The sequence below is a fragment of the Engystomops pustulosus genome, chromosome 1, assembly GCF_040894005.1.
Source record: "Engystomops pustulosus chromosome 1, aEngPut4.maternal, whole genome shotgun sequence".
Taxonomy (NCBI): Eukaryota; Metazoa; Chordata; class Amphibia; order Anura; family Leptodactylidae; genus Engystomops; species Engystomops pustulosus.
In genome coordinates, this window is record NC_092411.1 from 38152017 (window position 1) to 38164315 (window position 12299).

Consider the following 12299-nt stretch of genomic DNA (forward strand, 5'->3'; position numbering starts at 1 on the left):
CGGGGAAAGGACGCGGGGAGAGGAGGAGGAGGTGAGCGCTGCTCACCCCCGCCCCTCTCCATAGGGATGTATGGCACACTGCGCCGTAATACAGGAAAAGATAGGACCCCTATCTTTTCCCGGGGTACAGAGTGGTACGGTGCTACAGGTGTGTTAGGCTGTATGATAGTTGTCTGTTAACTGTGTCCAAATGTATGTTTGGCCAACAGCTTTGCATGTTTTCTTTGGGGGGCATTTTTCATACCAATTACTAGCGGACCACCAGTAATAGCGATATTTTTCTCCCTTCATACAATCTCCAAGTCAAGTGCACATGAAGAGGGAACACAGCCAACTGTCGAAATTTCTGCCCCACACCTGTACACTAGGTGTAGCCTGCAATCATTCAGGCCTGTAAATTTTTAGCACAATTCTATTCCACTCAGCACCCGGCCTAGAATTGTCCGCTGGTGCAGGAATCCACCAGATGCATCAGGAGGCCAGAGCCTACTGCTGTACACGGCGGCGACGGTAGGGCGGAAACGTCATAATATGATAATTGCTATTGTGCACATATTCCAAGAACAAAAAGATCATTGGTGTAACTAAAGGGGCTGTAGGGATCATGGCTAACAATAACACAGTGGACTGAACTAAAGACTGGGTCCATGAATTTACAAATCTATTTACAAAAAATAGGACCTCACTGAGACCCAGCAGTCTAACATAAGACATAAATTATATTATATTAGATATTAAAATGTGCAACCCTGTCTATCAATTAACATAAAATTTGATTAAAAATCTACAGCTATAGAGAGAATTCGTTTTATAGCTGTGACTGGGCCTATGAGCCTGGCATGGCCATAGATCATCCTTATCACATTTTAGATGATCAAACTGTTTTGAGCTCCTTTCTGGATTCCTGTGTTGGTAGTCTATACAGACAGTCCCCAGGTTACATACAAGATAGGTGCATTGGGTTTTTACTTAAGTTGAATTTGTATGTAAGTCGGAACTGTATATTTTTTAATTGCTTTTCGGGACAAATTATTTTTGTCCCAGTGACAATTGGTTTTTCAAAATATTTTGCTGTGATGGGAACAAGGATTATCAATAAAACTTCATTGCAGACACCTTACAGCTAATTGAAGCCTGGACTATAGTAATATCCAGAGAGATTCACCAAAGGTCACAGTGGGCAGAGGGGTCTGTCTGTAACTTGGGCTCATTTGTAAGTCAGATGTCCTTAAGTAAGGGACCACCTGTATATCACAAATTACTATCCCTGGTAGAGATGAGCAAATAATTAAAAATTCAATTCAATGAAACTTTGCCAAATTTTTGTTGGGGGTCTGCATCACATCAATCCCAACCACGGTTTGTCCTCTAAAACAGAGTTTTTCTTTATAAAAATAATATATATAATTTTGTTCAAACCCTAACACTTACACTAACCATAACGATAATGATAAAATCATAGAAAATAAATAAAACAACATAGGACCTTTTATTAAAAAAAAATCTGTTATATACCAATTTCCAGGACAATTGGAGCTATATGAGTTAGTCTGAACGAATAAGAAAAAAAATTGGCAGATTCACACTTAATGTTTATGATTTATCTTTTAATGCCCAATATAGTAGCTGATCATCATAATGTCAAATGACCCAATGGAGGAGCACCAGATCGCCACCTCTAGAGGTAGACCCTTTTTAGGTGGTGGCCTACCCTGGTTGGTCAATTGACAATAGTGAGTAGAAGAGAGTCATAGGGGGTAATTTATCATACTCCGGTCCTGGTGGATACATCAAGAGACTTAGGCCTCTTCATGCATCTTACGAGTGGCGCAATCTTGTGTAGTTTTGCGCAAAAACAAAGATTTTTAAGAAGTGCGCAGGCATGGCGCAGGCCAGTCGGCAGCCGCTTCCCTTTACACTTCATCCACATGGCATGGAGGTGGCGTAGTCATGATAATAATCGCAAATTCTTGCAATGCACAAGAGAATAAAAGCAGCTAATTCCTAATGTAACTTCCATGCCCCAGCCTTCATTAGATAAAACACAAAATCTGTTTTCCTTATAATCAGAAGATCTCATTTTGAAAGTTATTATAAGAACATCTATTATTTTTCAGGTTTATTTCATAGTTTTTTTGTAGGTTGAGTGTTTTGGGATATCTCAGTATACAAGTGTATGGAAATCTGTATACGTAGATCGGTCAACGGATATTCAGAACTATTTTTCTTTGGGAATAAAACAGTGATACTGCAACATAGGCCTCACAATGTAGATAGTCTCCATGTCAGACGGTAGAGTAATGTAATGTATCTCCTCTCTGTAAAAGATTCTATATATAGATAAGTATTTGTCCTTTACCATACAATATTCTATGCATCCTGCACATGATGATTTCAGCCAGGCATGCGTATGACTGACACACTCTTTGTGAGTCTAGCTTTAGAAATATAAGGAAGTTTTGACTGATACTCGAGGTTCTCACATGATGATTCAAACTTGTGTGAAGTTTCCAGTGAAGAAATGTGACCAAACAAGACCTGCCCAACATTGAGAAGTTTTGTTGCATGGTAACATTGCATGTTATTCAAGATTTGAAAATATTGTAAGTATTTCATTTAGGTTATGACAGGGGTGTAAGCAGTTGCACACTGGAACTTTTTCATTAAGTGGGCGAGAAAACCTGTCAAAGAATTTGTTTGGGGCTTAGGAGCCTCAAGTACAATTCTATGTTAAAGGGAAGTCTAGTCCACAATAGGTCAACCCTTATTAAAGTATTACTCTTAGTATACATTTGGCTAATGGTGTGACCTCCACATTAGCGGGTCTTGCCGGCAGAAGAGTTGACAATCAGAAGTAAACAAATCAGCTCTTATCTATCTTCCTTAGACAGAAAGAAATTCATTCTCAAAAGCAGGAATGTAAGCTCTTTATGATGTGTCCTCCATCCAACATATGAACAGGAGGCTCTGTGTGAAATAAAAGAGAATGCAGTCTTTGTTGGCTAGGATTATGGGTGACCCCATGATAGTCACATTGAGTATAGAGACTACTACTACTAACTACATGGACTGGAATTTTAGGAAGAGACAGAAATCTGAAACGATAACCACTTCATGTAAACCAAAAAAATTGATTAGTAATGTATCTGCATGCATGAAGGATAACTTTTTTTCCCCCAAGTTTCCATTCTGCCCTTCCATTATAGAAGGGTATAACATAATCTAAATACTAATGTTTCCATAAGGTTATATTTATGGATGGTTACATTGATCCAATGGGTTTTGGAGGGATTGTTTGACCATCTATTTTCTATCTAGGGTTTTTTTTTTCTCTTTCTTTTGAATATTCTAGTTTAGAGTCAATAAGCATTTATTGAAAAGTACAAGACAAATCATACCTGGACAAACTCATTACCTGGACAATCCAAAAACAATAACATGGTATCGTAGCAATTATATAATGGATGAATATTCTAGTTTAGAGGTTTCTGGGAGAGTATTTCTTCTTTCCGTCATTCACGGTGCATGCAATTGACAAAAAAATTGCTAAAAATGCCTACTAGATAAAAATTGTATATTTTATTTGGAAATCCCACATGGCATAACATGGCACCATAGAGTCTCCTTGTGTACATATATACACATATATACACTCACCGGCCACTTTATTAGGTGCACCATGCTAGTAACGGGTTGGACGCCCTTTTGCCTTCAGAACTGCCTCAATTCTTCGTGGCATAGATTCAACAAGGTGCTGGAAGCATTCCTCAGAGATTTTGGTCCATATTGACATGATGGCATCACACAGTTGCCGCAGATTTGTCGGCTGCACATCCATGATGCGAATCTCCCGTTCCACCACATCCCAAAGATGCTCTATTGGATTGAGATCTGGTGACTGTGGAGGCCATTTCTATCACCTCGAACCAGTCTGCCCATTCTCCTCTGACCTCTGGCATCAACAAGGCATTTCCGCCCACAGAACTGCCGCTCACTGGATGTTTTTTCTTTTTCGGACCATTCTCTGTAAACCCTAGAGATGGTTGTGCATGAAAATTCCAGTAGATCAGCAGTTTCTGAAATACTCAGACCAGCCCTTCTGGCACCAACAACCATGCCACGTTCAAAGGCACTTTCTTCCCCATACTGATGCTCGGTTTGAACTGCAGGAGATTGTCTTGACCATGTCTACATGCCTAAATGCACTGAGTTGCCGGCATGTGATTGGCTGATTAGAAATTAAGTGTTAACGACAGGTAACGACAGGTGACGACAGGTAACGACAGGTAACGACAGGTGTACCTAATAAAGTGGCCGGTGAGTGTACACATATACACAATATTTATATACATATATATATATATTGTGTATATGTGTACACTCACCGGCCACTTTATTAGGTACACCTGTCCAACTGCTCGTTAACACTTAATTTCTAATCAGCCAATCACATGGCGGCACCTAAATGCACTGAGTTGCCGCCATGTGATTGGCTGATTAGAAATTAAGTGTTAGCGACAGGTAACGACAGGTGACGACAGGTAACGACAGGTGAGTGTACACATATACACAATATATATATATATATATATATATATATATATATATATATATATATATAGTAGCTAACTATAGACTGAAAGAATTTCTGAAAAACCCAGCTAAATCTTTCTGGAGTTCTTTTCCTTTGCTTTGTGCTCTGTAGGCGCTATATAATTAAAGGCCATACACTTAGTTTGCTCTGTGTGTTGACTGAAGCCATAATAAGCTCTAATTTGTCTTATCTGTCTTTTGCCCAAACCTAATTTAAGGCTCAAATGTTACGTCTAGAACATACATAAAATATTTTATGTCCATTCTTCCATATACAACATATTGAGCACTCATATGGAAAATTAGAGCAGCTGAGCCGTACATAATGTAGTGCTTGCATAGGTCAATGCAGATATCTAAGTGGGTAAGAAAGAAATCTATAAAATGTCAAGATTTGAATAGTTAGATCTAGCTGTGACATTTTATTTGGCCAGAAATCGCCCTCGCTAACACAATTACACATGTTTTCCTGGTGACCAATGACTGACATGACATAATAATTTACAGCTGACTTCCAAAATTGTTCCAACTAACAGACAATTTCAAAATCATTGAAAGCATTTTAACACCAGTAGAAATGACCGAATCATTCAAGATGTCATTGATGGAAATTCGAATCGAATTGCTCTGAGCCAATGTTGCTCTAATTGTTCTGGAAGCTGGTATATAACCCTTTCTAATCCTGTAAAACACAATTTTTTTGGTTATAAAATGGTCTTGTTTTGTTCATCTTCTACAATTTTTAAGGGTTAAGGTTTGCCTAACCATAACACTAGCCCTAATGAATAAATTATGGAAAATAATTAAATGAAAGATAAAAAAAGGACATTTTTTAAAAATCTATGTTTTAGAGGACTAGAGGGAATTATATTTAACCTAAAAGTGGATCATGAAAAAATTTGGATTGATTCTGTTCCGGGTAAATTGGCAGATTAATACCAAATCTACAGATTAACAAGTAGATTTTCTTATCTCTCCAAGTTTACTCTGCTCTTTATGAGGACAAATAGATCCTGATTCCAATCGTAGGTAACTTACTTATTTTCCAAAACTAGTGGTTCCCTTCACTCTCCTGCTTCAGAGTGACAATTTTTCACGATAGTGCTCATAGGGATCATACTGTCTATCACCAGTGGGAGGGTTTGGAGATTGACAGCAAATACATTTTTACAACTTCACTCTACATGCACAGCATGGGACACAGTCAGGGTGCCTATGTTCAAGAAAGATACTTTTTCATTGATAATAAAAACAAACCTTTTTTGAGCATTTTCACTGGCACACTTGAAATAGCTCAAGCTGTAATGGTAATTGCTCGGTGGAAAGGGAGCTTTAGTCCCAAAGTCCCTCCCAGACACATTCAGCTTGTAATAGGAGAAGTCATCAGAGTCTACTGCAGGAAATTGAATGGAGAAGTCCATGGACAGTGTGCTCAGGAGGATTTTCCTCCTTAACAGTTACATATGAAACACCACATTGAGAAATATGGGAGGAGATTTATCCCTTTTTATTCCTTTTTCTTATTCCAAACAAGATGCACATTTTTGCGCAGTTGTAAACTTACACAATTTGTTGTGACTTTTCTTTAGTGACTTGTGGACTCGCTGTATTTTTCTTATCACTCCACATGGTAAGTCGCGTGTTTGTTGCATTGATTCTCTGCAACTTGTTTTTGTAGATCCTCTCCAGTTCCCTCAGGTTAGAGGGTAAAAGTTGGTGGAAACCATTTTCAAGTCTCTCCAGAGATGCACAATAGGGTTTAGGTCCGGGCTCTGGCTGGGCCAGTCAGGAATGGTCACAGAGATGTTCTGAAGCCTCTGCTCTGTTTTTTTTAGCTGTGAGCTTAGGGTTATTGTCTTGTTGTAAGGTGAACCTTTGGTCCCATCTGAGGTACAGAGCACTCTGGAAGAGGTTTTCATCCAAAATAGGACTGTACTTGGCCGCATTCATCTTTATTTCAATTGCAACCAGTCCTCCTGTCCCTGCCCCCATGGAATGATGCTACGACCTTAATGTGTCACTGTTGGGACTGTACTTTGCAGGTGATGAGCAGTGCCTGGTATTCTCCACACATATGGCTTAGAATCAACATCAAAAGGTTCAATATAGGTTCAATAGAAGATCCATTAAGGGGGGAACAGGACCTTGTTCTTGTGATCAGTGGGGTTTCCAGCAGTGAGACTCTTATCAATCAGCATTTTATTCTTTATACCATGATGATGAGATAACATTTAATCTTGCCACAACTACTTTAACTTTCTTTGCATCTTGTCTTGACTAAAAATGAAATATCTGTTCCTATACAGGCCTATGTGTCTCCATAGTAACAGACAACAAACAAAACTAAAATCTTAGGAAAGTTAGCCTGTGACCTTTGATAGGATTGCATAGCAGCTTTCCCTCCGGCAAATATCCACTCCTAAATATTATGACCAACGTAGTTCTGTGTGAAGCTCATGGACTAAGTTTTCCTTGGATTTACATACAATAGTGATTTTAAGGTAAAACTTGGTTTGATATCTTGTACCCAGTTGTTCTGTAGGAATATTCTTTCATAAGCAGTGCTGGGATCTGTACATCGAGCCCTCTTGGACACAAATGACACCCTGTAACATCTTCTTCTGTACACGTATACATTGTACCTGGGGCAGAAGATAGACAGCTGCTGTCATCACACTAATGATGTAATCAGATACCTGCAGCCTCCTTCGTTACAAGGTGATCATAAGATCATCCTTTTCCATGAGCATTTAACAAGAGGCGTCTGTATTAGGTGATTGGTATCTTGATAATGGTCTTGAAGGACGAGGAGGTATCTGTAGATGTAGACCTCAGGCTTCTGTCCAATATTCCATGATAATGTAGACATATATTGGCTCTTGAGCTTTTCTGTGCTTGACTTCCATGAAGTTACTTAGTGCTGCACATTAATAAACGCTTGTGCCGTTCTGTGTAATAACCCACCCCCTCCATTCTCCAGGCGCTATCAGCAGGCGTCCTTGATTGAACAATTAACAAAAACAATATTGAAGTGTTTTCCTCCTGCTCTCTGCCATGTAATACTGGAGACAAAGACCTTGCCTTGATGACTTGATTATAGTGGAGCCTCATTTACTATAACAGTACTGATCTTCATCTATACAGGCTTTGCATAGAAGCACATCGCTGGCCAAACCCCTGCTAATATCACAAAATAAACTATTCACATACAGAACATAGTAATTACATACTTTCAGTGGGAAAATCGAAAATACAGGTAGGAATGATCAGATGATTGCAGGGTATGGCTCGGGTTGTTCCTTCCTGTAATAAAGAAAGAGGGGTGAGAAGTAGATGAGAAAACCCATAATAAGCATGATTCATCCAATACAGATTTATGTACAAATTATACCAGAACTCTGTCAGTTTCTTGGTCTTCAAGCTAAAATTGGATAACCTTTCCAGCTTTATTAGGAGTCCTTCATGACAAATCCCTCTGGTTAGCATTTAGATGTCCCACACAATTTTTATCTCCAATCCTAGCCACCTTGGTGAGTTGGTTACTTCTTTTTTTTACGGTCTGGCAACCCCTGTAGATCCAATTTTGGGAACCATACTGCCAAGCAGAGTGTCCCTCAGCTTTATCTCATAGATTGTCAACAAGGCTCCCATTCCTATGGTTCCATCTGAACTTGTTATAACTGTGTGATGCCTTATTTGTGTGTGTACTCTATATGTACCCATTGATTTGAAAAGGCCTGGCACCTGCTATGCCAAAATTTTTTACTTAGAGCCAAATGGTCCTTCATTTTTTTTGCCCAATGTGGGTACATTCTTATTGTTCAGCTTTGAAACTAATTTTTAAAAAATATTTCACAAGTGATTTTGGCTTTGCAACTATTCTGAGGATAACGGCTCACTCCAATATACACATGCTAATTTCTCACCCCCGCTGCTGATGCCTTTCACTTTCCATACTAATAATGAGAATCGGTAATGGTCATCTTTCCTGGCCAGATCATTAGTATAATTGATATCATTATGTGTTTGGCCAATTCAGGGCTTATTTGTAGATTAATGTGATGGAAAATCATTTAGGAGAGGAGGACAGTAGCTAATTTAAGTATTTAGTATGTAAACTCATTTTGTGAGTTGCCTTCCTGGAGGACGATGGGTTTTATGATCAATGTGATATTTTATTTGAAGATGAAAACCTAAAAAGGCTAAGAACTCTTTAACATGATCGTATAATTTATCCAGTCCTGTATTACTGTGCTGTATGAATCCGTATATGCCTGATCTTTTATATCCGTATGTGCATGTATGTTACTGTATCCGTACCGTATCCATATAATATACAGCGGGCTGGCAAATGTTGGCTTGCTGATGGATGTCTGACTATTGGCTAGCCGACAGAACGCACCTCTCATTGGTTCTGGTCTCTGTGAATACTGCTTGTATATATGTCAGCATAAGGTGCAGAACCGTAGGCAGCACGTATGCAAAAAGTATTATTAAATGTTCCCATAGACTTCTATGGGGCACACGGAACAGAAATACTGGAGAAAATAGGACATGCTCTATATTTTATTACGTCTCTCTCTCAAGGTACAATGGACAATACAGCTATATAAATGGATGGCACATTGAAATGAATGTGGACGTATGCTACCTGTATGAAAACGATATGATACCGTGCCAGGGTAAATTGATATGGTATGGCTAGCATACAGCCATTTAAATACTTTCGCGTGAAAGTGGAGTCCAACTTGATGCATAACCTTTGGAATACAGCAGCATACCATAATCATAATTTCAGTACAGCACTGTTCTTTCACAGGGAAAGCTTCATGATGCTTCTTGCATCATGTATAACTATGGAGTCTCGTCCCTGGTACAGTGTTTGGTCTTTAAAATCAGGCTAAGCATGGTCCAAGCGTGTTCATGTGTTTTAGCTCTAAGGCCACATGCAGACCTATTCACTTCACTGGATGAATTTGTGAAAATTCAAAAATTATTATTTTTTATTTTAGAAAAGAATTGTGCATTTTATTTTATAGATCAAGACATGGCCAAAAAATATACATGTAGTCTTAAGCTGGTCATACACATAGACAATATCTGGGGGACCAGTCAACCATCTAATGTATTTGCGAGGCTGCTGACCTTCTACCAGTGACAGATGTCAAGGGTGATGTGGATCAGTTGGTTGGATTTTAATATATTTGTGATGTAAGTTTCTTGCCTCCCATAGAGAACAAACCTCAGGAGAATGAACACTTGGCTGACAGCTATCTAATGTATATGGTCAGCCAATGCGAGTTACTTAAAATAAATAATGGCTTGCATTCCTTCACCGTCACCACTTCCAGTTATTAGGCAGCTGTATATACTAGATTTATGAAGATTCTCCAGGTTTCGGCTTTATTTCTGATGATCTGTGCTTTGAATGTCTTCTCCTTCGGCTTCTCCCCTTAACAATCAAAAGAGTCAGGCATATTAAGTCAGGATGGTAAATGGAAGACAATGGAATGGTTATAGTAAACCTCCCCTTATAGCCTATAGTTCAATGTATAAATTGATCCCTGGCTCAATTAATGTGGCCATACACATTAGAATAGTTTTGACCATTAAGACCATTCTGGAAAGAACAAGTTCTTTTAATCTAATGTGGGGTATCTGAACTCTTCCCAAATGGAAAGGTTTGAACATAGAGAAGATAGAGGAACATTTCTAGGGGCACATTTATCATATGTTAGTGTGCCAGATCTATCAGGAGGCTCCGGCCCCCAGATAAATCCTGGCAGGCTCCAGCCTCCATATAGATCCTGGCAGGCTCCAGCTTCCTGATAAATCCCGCTAGGATCCCACAAAGCTCTGATTACTCTCTATGATACTATTGAGCCGTGCACCTGGGTGACCACGGTCAGATTTCTGTCCACTGAAAGTGAACATAGAAGCTTTCTATAGAATGACAGCAAGCAGAGATCTAGAAAACCACCAAGAATTGATACTGAAAGTATATTAGAAAAATGTATAATTTTTCATCATGTAAACCATAACATTAATTTGAAGAAATGAGAATACCCCCTGAAGGCAATTTCTTCTTTGCTCCTATGTTGACTGCTGCTTCTGCTTCCATGCTTCTATCTATATTTTACAAATCAAATAATGATCTCAGCGACACATACAACATATGCAAAACTAAACATGTTAGGTCCAATCCATTGGGGGTGGGGAGGGGTAATACAAATACAAGCTAGCCACAATAAATCTTGCGGTGACACTAAATAGCAGGCTTTATTGTCCCCTGGCTGTGACACTACTAATGTGTGTGTTGTCCTGCTTTGAAGTGACCACCTCTGAGAGGGTATAAAAGCTCAGTTTAGGCTTCATGTCAGAAAGCCTTATCGGTGGCTATGTGCCAATTACAGGCAGCAACAACATAACTGTGTTCTCTGTTATGTGCTGACACCTGTCCATAAAGAGCCCTTGTCAAAACCACTAATGTGTTTTTCATGTGCCCCTGAATGGACTCCAGAGAGCAGCCACTTGCTAATTAAAAGAACAAGCGAGCGGTTCTAGCTGTGACCCCCTCCTTCCCCTATCTCTACCCCTGCCCTACACTAACTTCTTCCTTTAAAGCCGCAGGCAACCACAGGCACATGAAAGATTTTTACAAGTCACTGAGAAAATATTTATTTAAAAGGAATTTTATTTTAGGGAAACTTAAAACAAAGGCACAAACTCTAAGGGGAGAGCCTGGATATTATTAGTTGTGCAAGCAGGACAAGCTTTGTAGGGTAAATGTGAACCATATGGATGTATTGTAATTCTCCTGGAAGCTGCACTTGTCTAGTTGTAAGTTTTATTCATTGAGTGTGTGTCAAGTAGCTGATACATAAATACATAGATGTTTAATAATATAAGATATTATGTAAGATTAAATGATCATGGAATACCCACAGGGGGTCGGGGTAAGTAAGAAAAGAACACATATTTACCCCTCTCTGCTTGTTTCAGACCATGCACTCCTCCAGAAGGGGGTCTTGAGACTTTTTCCAATGAGTTTACTCATAAGTGGCACGTCACGTAGGTTTTCCAGAGGTCTTCATGTGTTCCTTCGCCTAAGGAGGCCAGTCATTAGATAAAGCAGGTTATGTAACCCCCAGATCTTCTACTTAGACTTAGTCCGCATGCACACGAATGTTTGCCTCCCGGGCCTTAATCACGTGGGCAAACATCCGGCTCTATGGAGAGGAGGAGGGGTGACTACTCCCCTCTCCATAGAGATCTATGGCGTACATCCGTAACACGGGGAAAGATAGGACATGCAGCTCCGTGCAGCCATTGCCGTCCCCCATGTGTTCTTGTCTTAGGCCCCTGAAATCAGAAGTATCAGAGTGATACTGGAACCGGGAGCCTGAGAGAGGTAACTATGTGTTCCTTAAATGATATCATAGATAGTATTGGTTAGAATAACAAGTAAATAGTTTTTTTTTCACTAAGAATCCATAAAATTTCATCACCAGAATCAACATAAGAATAGAACAAGAAAACCTCAACAGTCCTAGTCCTACACGGACTTAAAGGGGTTTTCCCATCTGAGCATTCACATTTAATTTAATTCATTTGCCATAGGTAAACATTTCTTCAATTGGATGTTATTAAAAAAAATGTTCCTGTGTGAAGATAATTTCTCAAACATGTAGCCATGCTGTCCCCTG

General features: G+C 39.3%; 1 long non-coding RNA gene across 1 annotated transcript; it reads right to left on the minus strand.

Annotated features, from left to right (window-relative positions):
* Positions 1-4783: 4783 nt before the first annotated feature.
* On the minus strand, positions 4784-9420 carry LOC140070538 (uncharacterized). The gene is made up of 3 exons (XR_011848947.1): positions 9375-9420; positions 7824-7896; positions 4784-5275 (listed from the first exon to the last, which is right to left on the minus strand). It is a non-coding gene; the product is annotated as an uncharacterized lncRNA (long non-coding RNA).
* Positions 9421-12299: the final 2879 nt, after the last annotated feature.